Genomic DNA, 13,323 nt, shown 5'->3' with positions numbered 1-13,323 from the left:
TGCTGTTAAAGATTGCAGGGTATTAAGAGGGATTGAGCCCACAGAGGGGGACATGGTATTTACTGACTGAGCTTAGTGAGCAAAGCTGGAAAGGGCAGAGAAAACAGGGAAAGAAAGCAGAAAACAGGAGGCAGTCAATGTCTTGAAGACAAAAAAAAATATTGTCTGTGCACATGTGGACAATTCTTTATGGAGAGACGTTTAAGTCTCCACGTAAAGTAAAATTATAGTAGTTAAGGAGGCCTGGTGGTACAAAGATGCAGGAAAATGTCAACTTCACTACAGCTAAGTTCAATTTCCAATCCATTTGTATATAAAAAGGACCTGAATGTGGTTCAATATTTTAGGTTATGTGATTGTAAAAGTGTTATGCCTTACAGCTTTTTATCTATGGAACAGTGGATAATGCTTTAAAATATGTTTTTGTCGGGGTCTGGGAGATGTCTCCTCTCAGTTTGCAGTCTAGTCTTCCTCCACTAGATGGTGTCAGTGAGCATGGTGACTGGGTGAAGCGGCAGGTGGTACCCATCAAGCCTCATCAGGAGAGGAGTATTTTAGGAGCCTGCTGCCAGCACTTCTTCGCCTGAGTCTTAGCCAATAGGTTATGGCCTCCTTTTTCCTTGGACGTACCTGTCATTGAACCCTGTTCACCCTCCATCTGGTCCATCATCCAAGCCTCAACGGGTCAGATTCACCTCTCTGCGGCTGTATCAGACTCCCAACCCCCATTCATTCCTCCCTGGCGGCTACCATCACCTCTCAAGTATGCTAAACTCCAAAACAATATTCCAAGATCCATCAACACATTCATTAATCCTACATGTCCTCTCCTGTGTGCAGTTGAAGACCCGTTCTGTGTTTGTGATTCTGGAGTCCAGATTCTATCACTCAACATGTTGAATAAACTTTTTCCTGTCTTCTGAGTGTGTTCTGCATGTGGGTTAAATCATTAAAAACCATGACAGTTTTATGGCTTCTAACAAAATACAACAGAACATGAACACAAATTCAACTAAAAAAAAAAAAAAAATAAATTAAGAGAGGAAGAATGTGGACAAAACAATTGGTTGCTCAAGAAGAGGCACAACTACGAAATCCTCCTAAATTCATTGGGCAAGTGTTTAAACTAACATAACTTTACCGATGACAAACAAATGCTCAGATCGGGTGAAGGAAAGGCTAACGTTGACTTTCTAGTTCAGTTGAATTATTAAAAAATTATATTCCCTTTTAACAGTTTTGTTCTATTTCCTTGTCAGTCAATGACCCTAAAACTACACATCTATTCAGTGTAGAGTTATTTGTTAGATAAGTGAAGCAAAAAGGCAATCCTGGATACACGCACAATACAGAGAATCCTTAAACCTTTTTTTTTTTTTACTTTTTTACTGTAACAGTTTTGAGGTGCTGATTACACAAATTCACTCACTGATCTTTTGGTAAAACAACGTATGTCTGTTCTCTCATCCATCCATCCATTGTCTTCCACTTATCCAAGAGAGGTATTAGGTCCAGGAAGGCACTCTACCCTTTTCTGGGTAGAGTGCCTTCTCCGTGTCGGGGAGGAAGTCCAGCCCCAAATGGTGGAGTTTAAGTATCTCGGGGGTCTTGTTCATGAATGAGAGAAAGATGGAGCAAGAGATCGACAGGCGGATTGGTGCGGCGTCTGCTGTGAAGCGGGCGCTGTGCCGGTCTGTTGTGGTGAAGAGAGAGCTGAGCCAAAAGGCGAAGCTCTCGATTTACCGGTCGATCTACATTCCCACCCTCATCTCTGGTCATAAGCTTTGGATCATGACCGAAAGAACGAGATCATGGATTCAAGCGGTCAAAATTAGTTTTTTTTTCTCCGTAGGGTGTCTGGGCTCTCCCTTAGAGATAGGGTGAGAAGCTCAGTCATCTGGCGGGGATTCAGAGTAGAGCCGCTGCTCCTCCACGTCAAGAGGAGCCAGTTGAGGTGACTTGGTTATCTAATTAGGATGCCTCCTGGACGGCTCCCTGGTGAGGTCCCACCAGGAGGAGACCCAAAGGAAGACCCAGGACACGCTGGAGGGACTATGTCTCTCGGCTGGCCTCGGAACGCCTTGGCATTCCCCGGAGGAGCTGGCCCAGGTAGCTCGGGAGAGGGAAATCTGTGCCTTCCTTCTTAGGCTGCTACTCCCGCGATGTGACCCCAGATAAGCGGAAGAAGATGGATGGATGAGTTTGAGAGGAAATATAAATAATTGGTAAATATAATAATTGCTGTAAGAATCAGGTATAATCTGACTGAGGGAATTTTCTATAATTAAGGAATAAATACACTCAATGAATGTTGAATAGTAATGGGGGTCTTTGGTCATCCATGGCTGAACAAGTACAAGACGAAAGACACCCAATAACTGGTATCCCTTGTCAAGTTCTTGTCCTTTTTACTCTTGCCTCTCAGTCTGTAACAGATTTCAATTAACAAGAAGTGGTTCAGTGAAGTCAATGAGAGATTATGTGTTCAACATCAACATGGCTGGACTCTAAGACCTTATCTTCAGTCTGTTTGTATGGACAGAAAGTAAAGGCAACATGGTAAGAAGAAGGCATGGACAATGACAATATTTATTACTGATGAATAATGTGTGATCCAGTACATGTTGTTGGTGATGAGTGTTTATTTTTATTTTTTACCATGGACATTGTGCTGTTATCTCAGGATTTAACATCTGCAGATAAAGTTTATCTGTTATTTGCTATGTTCATACTTTTTTAGGCTCTGTGCACAAGACCTCATGTTGTTTGTGATGTTCCCTTGAAATTCTGATTTTTTTGGAAATCAATTGTTCATTAAGATTTGAGAATTGTTTACTATCATTCTTTATTTTTTTTTAGGTTTCATTATTATTATTTTGTTTATTTACCTTGAGGAGTGAAGGAATACATAACTATTCAAACAAACAAATTCTCACTCATATTTTTACTCTTGCTGATTTAAGAAACCAAGTAATTTTTTACATCTTTACGTAACGATTACAGAGCTACCATAGAAAGCATTGTGTGCCTCAGCATACCTGCATGGTATGGGAGCTGCACAGTGCAGGAGAGGAAGGACTTAGCGGCGGTGGTGAGGACAGAGCAGAGGATTGTGGGATGCCGTCTACCAGATCTGGACACGGTTTATGCTGCAGGCTTCCAGAGAAGGGCCAGAAACATTGCTACTGATCACACCCACCCACCCACCTGGGCGATGTTCTGTTCAACCCGTCAGACCTCTTCTTTCCAAAAGCTGTGAGGGCTATCACCTCCCTCTGAGAAGTCTGTGATCTGTTTCATGTTACAGTCACACTGCTGGTAATGCCTATTTGCACACTCTAATTTCTCAGGAAATGTCTGATTGCACAGTTCTGTAAATGAAGGCTAAGATTACAACACAGAATCTACTGTGGGCATGAGCGCATCATTGACGGAGCGTTTAGTGAGTAATTCATGCAACAAATTAGTTATTCAAAGGGTTTGTGAAGAGACTGATATCTGACTTTTTGGACTCAGTACAAGTTGTCTCAGGCCCTAAAGACTGTGTTTAAATGTGTAAATATTATGTCTTGCAGTGTCTGTGTGTTATATGTTATCTGTGTGCATCCTGAGCCTGTGTCTTTCTCAAACAAATGTCACAAAGGTGACCATAAAGGTTCTTGAGTCTTGATTCTCAATAAGAAAAATCTACCACAAATATTTTAATAAAATTAATTGTGAAATGGATTAAGGTAAATCCGTGTTTAGGATTAGTTTAAATTTCGATCTTCTCTGGTTTGTCCAGATGACTGCCCCATAACACAGATAAAGGTCAGTAAATGTCAGTAAAAGTATATAGCCTTATTTTATCATATTCAGCTGGAATTAGTTTTTTGTTTTTTTTGGTATTGGCATATAACATACCTTTAAAGGCCGGTCCATGAAAATATTATTTGACATTAAACCGGTTTGTTATGCACAAAAGGTTTGGGAGAGCTGCTTTAGATATTCTTGTTTTTTTATGAACTTCTGGATGAGTCATCAGTGAACTCGTGGAGCAATTTTTTTTAAAGTGGCCACTCCTGGGAAGCTTTATTCTTGTTCCATGTTTTCTCCATTTGTGAATAATAACTATCCTTGTGGTAAACTGGCCTTCCAAAGCCTTATGATTGACTTTGTAAACCTTTCTAGACTGATAAATTACAAAGACACAATCAATTCTCATCTGTTTTTGAATTTAATTAAGTGATGTAATGCTGTGTTGCTTTTTAAATAAGATTTTGTGTGTGCCTAATTGATGTTGTCAGATAGGTTCTATTTAGGTAACCTTTAGGTGATTTCTAGATTTCTACAGCTCTGGTAGTAATCATACCTGAATCTGAACAAAAGTTATGTGAATAATAGTTTGTCATTATAAAACTATCTGTCTTTTATTTTTTGCATTGAGCCAGGTTTGTTTGGATACATTTTTCTCTTCATGAATAAAATACATTCAAGAATTTGTTGATCTGAAACTTTTAAGTGTGACACATAAGAAGGCTGTTGGGGGCAAACACTTTTTTGCTGCACTAAACATGACAGTCAGTTGTGTCCTCTTTTATCAGCTATTTGATGACACAGAACCGAGCTTTGTATCAAATATGTACCGTCACTTGCAGCATATCATTTCTAACCTTCTCTCTCTGTTGCAATTTATCTCCTAATTCCAGCATATGCTGAACCTTCCTTTAAATCGAAATTTGCTGATTTATTTCCTATAATTGAAATGAACTCAGTGGAATTGATGCCAGCCTTTTCATTAATGGAAAGCCGATATTCTTCCTTGGGGTTACTTGCACAAGATCCAAAATTCAAAACTGGGCGATGTCTGGAAGCCAGTGAATTACAACCTCCATCTACCTTGGGTTAATTGACTCTTAGAATCCATTTCCAGTACTTGTATTTCTCTTTTAGCCAAAGTCACTTCATTATTGCTGCAAACAAAACCATCATTCCAAACATACCGGTCCACATAATCATTTTTAAAAAAGTTACTGCTGCTTAAGAGAGGTCTTATCTGGGCCGTCGTGTGTGCTGATGAGCAGTTGGTTTCTGAGGTTTGTTCTCCATCTGCTCACTGAGATAAAGCCTTCAGCATCATTTGTGTTAGTGGTCGAAGTAGCGCTCTCGTTTGCACAGGCAGAGAACGATCTGCAAGCAGACAAAGAGAGCATGTCATTGAGAACAGGAACCCCGACGGGAGTTTTACCGCCCTGCTTTTCCTGACCTATTCTCTTACGAATTAACAAGCAGCATCAAAAACAGCCTCTGAACTCCAGCGCTTTGTAAAATGGTTAAAAGAAAATGCTTTTCAAACAAAAAACTTTTAGCCAGTAATGTGAAACAAGAAAACCCTTTTTCTTCCAAAGCTGGGGTGCACTTTTTTTTTCCTCCTCTGACAGATTTTCATATTTAAAAAATCTTTTTGGTTTGCATGTGTCCAACTTCTTCGTGGACTATTTAAAATGTGTGCTTACATGAACTTAGGCTGCGGTGCTCATTGCCCGTGAACAATATTGTCTGAGAATTTTATAACATACTATGACCTCTTTCTCTTCAGGGTGCCCTCTTATCCATCAGCCCCACGCCCAGGTATGTCAATCCATCTTCTTTGGCCCGGTTGGTGTGTTGGGATGATGATAATCATGTTCGACTTTTGTGCACATACAGTGTGGTTCTATTTACATGGCCCATTGTGCTCCATCAGGCACAATGGGATGTTATCTGCCTCAGCCAGGCTCAGCGCACTACAATGCTTCATTACCTGTGTGTGTGTGTGTGTGTGTGTGTGTGTGTGTGTGTGTGTGTGTGTGTGTGTGTGTGTGTGAGTGTGGGTGCATTTTCAGCCAGCACACAATGCTCCATTACATTTCTCTCTCAGGACTTCTTTAACATTTCTGCTTGTCTCATTCTCCACTGAGAGTCATGTTATCTGTCCATGTCATGTGTACTGGGTAGATATTTTCCTTTTAAGAAGGCGAATTCACACAAACAGAATGATCACATTTCTGTAAGGGTTGCTCAAGCACTAGATAATTACTTAGTTGTTTATCCACATATATAATTCAATTCAATTCAATTTTATTTATATAGCGCCAATTCATGAAACATGTCATCTCAAGGAACTTTACAAAGTCAATATAGACACACAAATATGCAAACATGTATTGCTCTAGATTTAGAACACTTAAAAAGGAGAAAGAAGTGCTTTACAGCCCAAAAATCCCAAAATTACTAGGATCCCACTGGTTTCTCAGAAGCAAAAAAAAGGATTTCATGGACCTCACTCCTCTCTGAGAACACCAAGCAGCTGGCACAGTAGAAAAAAAATACTTTACTTGAAGTCCGTTTCAAGCCTCACGAAGCTGGGCTGGGTTGGGTCCGCTAACATCTAGCTGGGTGGAAGAATTCACTTCTGGGGTGGAGTCGTCAGGTGGCCAGCTTGGTTGGGTTGGTTGAGGGATCAGACGCAGGCTTGGGGAAAATATGCAAGACGCATGAAACAAAAGATCCGCAAATATAACAGAATAATGATAAAGAATGCCAATTAAAAACAGCATTCACAAAAGATGACTCAATCAGCGATCGGTATTTGAATTTGTCGTTAACTCGGGAGAATTTAAAAGCTTTTAAAGTTATATTTATACTGTACAAAATAAACACGTTCACATCGTGTCAGCAGTTTAGAGGACAACTCCATGAAAAAAAAACAAAGAAGGTCATCCACGGCTTTTGTTTTGCGATATCGGGCCTCCACCTGCATGGATGAGAGTTTGCATTGACTAAGTCTGTGATCCCATGAGGCCATTTCAGGTGAGCTGCAAAGAGACAGCGTTGTAGGTTTAAGTTTGCATCCAAAGTATGTGTGCATTCGTGTGATTGTTTTTCTGAAGGAAACTGAGAATTTGAGAGTTTCTTAATTAGTTTTGATTGTCTTCGATGAACAGTGGGCACTTGTCTATGAAATGTCAGGTCAGATTCAAAATAACAAGGAGTTTTATTTTTAACCAGATACAGTGTGCTGTCAGGTAATTTATAAGAAATTACAGAAGTTAGCAAAAAAAAAAAAATTATTTCATTTGTTGTGTTACGAACATATTTCATTAAATACGGTCATGCCACAATTGCATAACTTTGATTATTATTGAAAAGTTCATTTATTTCTGTAACTCAATTCACTAAGGGAAACACATTATATAGATGAATTACTTATAGACTGGTGTCTTAAAAACTCACCCGTGTAACCTGAGTGGATCAGATCCATTGCTGAATGGGTCGTGTGACCTGGAGCGTTACTTCCCCGAATGGATCTGATGGGAGTAGTCCCAGATTGAAAATGTGCAGAACGGAGAGTGCTACACATTATCAGTCTGCCTTACCAGGTTAGTCAGTTTCTCGATTCATTGCATCATCATAATCAAAGTAAAATAGTCTGCATGGATATTTTAGCAGTTTCATAAGAACAACCTGTCATGTATAATTTAACCCGTCAGGTTATCACAGAAAATGAACTGATTATCCTCATCTGCTGCAGTTTCATTCCCTGCTCAGAGTAATTCCTTCACAGCACCATCAATGTCAAATAACAGAAAGAAATAGAAAGGCTTAAAACACAAGAACATTTGGGGGGGTGTATTTAGATATGCAGATTTATGGGACGTTTACATGGAAAAGGAACTTTATTGCAAGCAGCTTCATGTAATACTTATACAATATAAGGCTAATATATAAAAGACAATTTACAGTCATTTACTTATGTTTTTTTTATTTTAGCTTCAACAAAACCAAAAGGTGTAAAATATATTTCTGATGTGTTCGAAGGAAACCCCAAGGCAGACCCAGAACTGACTTGAGAGACTATATTTCCCTTTCAGCCAAGAAGCACATGACAAGGACAGACGTATGGATGGATGGATGGATGAATGGATGGATGGACGGATGGATGGATGGATGGATGATGCCTGTATGGATGGTTGGATGGATGGATGGATGGATGGATGGATCAAACACTGGGTAAGGTCCATATAATAAATCTTGTATTCTGAGAAGTTTTTTGACTCATGCTGTGTTTGCATGTTGTTCTAAATAAAAGTTTTCTACTCAATCCATTAATTAAAACTACTGTAAAATCCAAAATAAATTACATCAGCACACCTTATGATCCAACATTCTTTAGTGAGTTGTTTTTTAGAATAAAACTACAGTACTCTGTTTTTTCCCTCTTAAAAATGAGACCCTAGTGGTTGTTAAAGGTGTCTGCTTGAGCTATATGTCCCCCTACCGCTTAAATCTATTTTGCCTAAATGATGAATGTTACTGCCTAATAAACTGTGACAGAAAATTAACGCCACTGGTCAGAGCGTGTCTCTGAAGGTCACGGTGGCTGCTGACAGCTGACGCTTTAATTGGTTTATGCTCTCAAATTGTTTCTAGTCAGACATGACATTCTCAAACTACTTTAACGGTCAAGTCTCTGATTTTATTGTCTTCTTAATCTATCAATTACCCAAAAGACTAGATTTCTTTGACGAGTTCCTTTGCTAAAAACCTTGGAGTTTTCTGAGTGGTGTTTGAAGCGTTAATAATTTGTAGTTCAAGGATTTCAAAGGTTGCCTTGTGATGAATGGCTGCAGTTCTGGCAGTTTTATTGATTCCCTACATTACCAAGAATATCTTCAGGTATAATCAGGTAAAGGTTGTTGAACTTTTGTTCTTGTATGTGTTTTCCCAATGTACCTAGACTGAATGCGCTGCTTAAAAAAATAGACACAATGCTCACAAACAAAAGACAGAGGTGGACCTGGCAGCCAGACAACTGGTTGTGTATTTTACTCCAAAAAGATTTAGACCAAACTGGAGATAAACAGCAGCCTCAGAGAGACTTACATTTGTCAAATGGACAGATACTAAACTCTCGATGCATAAATTGCCCGAGCGGCTGATTTGCAAATAGCCAGCTTTTTGCAAACATTTCAACAGCTCATATAAGGTTGGCAATTTTTCATTCAACTTGTTTTGATGTCTGTCAGACCCTAAGTGGTGTTTAATCATTTAAGGCAGCATTAGATTTTAAAATTTTACATCTGTCACAGCAAATTCTTAGTTATGTGCTGCATCTCTTCCTTTTTTTTTCTTTTCTTTTGGAAATCATTCCGTTTTTTTCAGTTTAAAGGTCGCCATATTTACACCTTCTCGAAGCAACTAAAATCAGCTTTCATGACAGCATCCCAATTATACAGGAATAATTTATCCCCTTTATTACTGCTTTGAATCAAGCCTGTAAAGAAAGCAAACCTTTGGCTTACAAAGTTGGCTTGAAGAACACAGCAGCGACTTTTGCATGTAGGGTGTCTGGACGTGGGTGGTAGCGAATATTTCCTTTTCAGTATCATTGTTATTTTCAAGTGGAACCGATAATCTTCTAATGTTACAAAGCAGACTTGGTTGGATGTCACACGTTTAACAGATCAGCGCCCGTGGTGACGTCGCGGAGCAACGGCACCCGGCCTCAGACACTGCTGGCTTCCCTCCGCTGGTTTTCAGAAGCCTCTCCAACAAAGCTCAGTCACCTGTCGGAGCTCTGCTGCCACTGGCAGGCTCTCACGCGTCTGTCAAGCTGGCATCGTATGCGGAACACTGCGGAAGATTATTTCCTCAACAGCTTTGCAGGAAAAAAGGGCTTCGTCTTGGAAAAGGCAAACGGCACAGGAACTGTCTGAGCAATGTGTCGCTGTTTGACACAAGTCTGTGTTCCTCTAAACAGAGCTTGCCCTAAAATGTCTGAGAAACATTAGTGACTACTCTCCTACTTAAATATTCCAATAAAAACAGAATGAAATTAATGTAGTGCACAAATGCAGCATTGCCTGTATTTTACAAGCTAACAACATTTTCATTAGTGAAAAAAACACAACAGTAAAAGTGAGTCCATGCTATGTTTGAAACATGCTAATTTATAATGACAAGATTCTGCTGCAAAAATCAGACATATCATGTTTATCCTAACAGCAACAAACCATAAATGTGTTTGTGTGCTGCAAAACTGTTAAAGAATAACGACTGGCCATTCAAACCTAGAATCTGAACAGCAAGGATTTGTTTCAGGAAGAGATGTCGTCTTTTAGGTTTCCTCAGACAAGCTGTCCATGATTCTTACTCTTCAGGGTGTACCACCACCACCCCCCCCCCCCACGTCTTGCTGAATGACCACTGGAAACAGGCGGCAAGGGTAAGCGTGTGTGGATAATAGATGGATGGATAGCTAGGCAAGCTGTGCACATCTAGTAGTTCTGGTAGAATCTTTAAGCTTAAAGTTTGAAGCCGTAGGGGAAGAAATGTTTTGTTTCCCTGAAAAGATAGCGATGATAGAGATAAACTTGGACTCAACACCACTCACAAAAACAAATCCCAAAGTTTAAGATACTCTGGATTGATGCCTTTTTTTTTTTGCATATTTCTCCACTTATTCATGCAAGCTGTAACCAAACAAATTCTCCTCTTTGTTATTCACATTTTGGCTGTTTCACATTTTAACTGTATGTGTAGCAAATTATGTCAATTCTAAGTAAAGTGATAATGATATAGTAGTAAAAATAAATACTATTCACGTTCCATTTACAATTTGTCACATTGTATTGCAGCACCCCATGCGCCCCCATTTCACAACCTATACTGTGTTTTATTAACACTTGCTAGTTGCATCTTCTTTTGCTAGTGTATATATTTTTTAATGTTGTTGCTAAATCTTTGGTATCACTGGAAATACAAACATAAAAAAATAGGTTTTAAATTCCACAACAGCTATTTGCACACAATGATGTAGTGACAGCTGCTAATATATCTTATTACTCTCACAATCCACTTAAAAATCATATTTACAAAAGAAATTATAAAGTGCTGTGAAACATGCCCAAACATGCCCATGTATTTATTTCACCAGTCTGTAAAAACACTCAGTGCATTTTATCACATCTTGATTGCCATTTCCTACTCTTTTTTTTTTTTTTACATTATTAATTGGAGATAATAAAACATGTGGTTATACCAAAAGTCAGATAGTCATTTTCACTTCTGTTGATATGATTATGCTACCCTTTCAAATCTAAATCTCTCCATGAGAAAAGGAAAATGTTCTACCAAGCACAGAATAAAAGACCTGTGAAGACAGCAGACGATTGTTATCAGCTTTAAAATATTTGACATCTAACCATTTTATAGCTTGCGGGACAATATAGTTAGTTTTTTTAATTCTTTCTTTTTTTCCTAAGAGAAGAAAAGGAGTACTACGAATGCTAATTATTGGTGTTATTGTCTTGTATCGTGCACAATTAAAAATAAAAATATCTTCACAAATCGAAACTAACAGGCTGAGAGAATTAGCAGAGCACAAGTAACATATGACTGCTATAAATGCTCCACCCATGTAGCCATACTGCTAGAACCGACCCAGTTGCTTGGCTGCAGCAGTACGGCTCAACTTGTCACCGGGCCACCTGAGATCTCAAATTACACGAGCATCGATTGGCCGGGATGCCAATAGCCATCTAAGCTGCCTAATCCTTGTTGTTGCATTTCCTTTTGCATTGCAATACAGCGGCTCCGGTTTATCATGCAATGCCCGTTGCAGGAGGAGGCGGTGATGGCGACCGAGGTCCACTGATGCAACAGTGCTCTGTGTCGTTTAGGAGCAGCAAATCAGCCGGGAAGAATAATACATTAGATATAAAGATTAGAGTTCACACAGATAAAGTGGGTTTCCCATCATAAGGTCAGGCATAGATTGTTGTTGCCTTCCCTTTCCCGGGATGCATACAGTAGATGAGAATTGTTGCTGAGGGAGTCACCCCCGGTTACCTCAGCGGTTACTTCCAGGGTTCCAGCCCATGAATGGTAAACACCGTTGGGGGGAGCCACTCTCGGCCAAGGGGCGCTGAAGTTGTGACGGACAAGAGAGCACGAGGGGACGGCTGCCACCGCTCACCGTGACCACGACAGAACGTTGAGGAGAGAGCGCCGGCTCTACAGCTGACTGACAGCAGGTTAATTGACTGAACCCTCCCCAGAGCTGTTAACAAAAAGTGTTTCCCCCTCAGAGGCGGCTCACTTTATCATCCGCGATGAAGATATTCCTTCTGATCTGCGACAAACAGATGCGCATGAAGACCCACTGGGACGGATAACATATTAATTCTTGTTTTTGCATTAGAAAGTGTGTGTTCTCGTGAGTGCTTGAGCCCAAACCCATTGTTGACATTCAGCTGTTTGACTCATTAAAAAGGTAGCAACGCTTTAATACCTTCAAAGTTCATCTTAGAAGAAAAAAGCGAAACGTTAACAAGCATATTTCACTGTTTTTATGCAATATAGCAGCTTCAAAACAAACCAGATGGTTTGGTGTGACAAAGCTATATTCTAACATAACTGACAGCATGTAATGACAGTCTGGCTAACACAAAGCGACATTAAGAAAAAGCATTTAGAAACTTTAGACAACAAATACGAGAATAATACGTTCATGATAGTGTTTTTCTAATTATGTGCATGTTTGACTGAACAAAACAGAATCATTCTGAGTTTAAAACTGCTGCAGCAGTTTTTACAGACAGCAGCAGTCTAATATTTACACAAATGTAAACTTTTATCTTCCTATTTTTACACTGATACAAATGCAATAATAACGCTGAGTGAGCGATCTGAAATGGCCAATTTAATGGGACATATTATTTCATGTTCACAACGACACATGTCATTTTTTGTCCTAACGTTGATAAAATGTTTATATTTCATTACACTTTAATGAAATAGAAACCGCCACTTTACCGCGTTACAGACATTATTCATATCAATTAATTGGACATTAGGCAACAGATTGCCTAAAAACATCTTAAAATGCTTGATATTAAGGATGCATGCAATGGCTAATAATAACTAAAAACTTTTTTCATTGAAACATCAAAAAGGCATCTATATTATTTCGTAACGGCCAAAATAATATAACCCATATTTTCAATTTTACTATAAAAAGTGCACCAGTTTATTACAAAGGCAGTACCGTTTTATAACCAAGTAGTTGTCTTATTCTAATTAAATTTTTTGTTTGTATTTGCATAAGATACTCAGACAACCATACCTTAGAGTGTTCTATTACAACTGCTTATTACATAGCAACAATTTAGGAAATTACACAATATTACCCTAATATGAAAATTATACTTTCAAACTGATTGTTGACAATATGTACGCCTGTTATCAGGTAATTACCTCATAACAGGCGTACATATTGTCAATATATTTACACCACACTGT

Source organism: Fundulus heteroclitus, chromosome 4, assembly GCF_011125445.2.
Source record: "Fundulus heteroclitus isolate FHET01 chromosome 4, MU-UCD_Fhet_4.1, whole genome shotgun sequence".
NCBI classification, from domain to species: Eukaryota; Metazoa; Chordata; class Actinopteri; order Cyprinodontiformes; family Fundulidae; genus Fundulus; species Fundulus heteroclitus.
The sequence above is the reverse complement of the archived record's forward strand: the minus strand, read 5'-3'. Positions refer to the sequence as shown.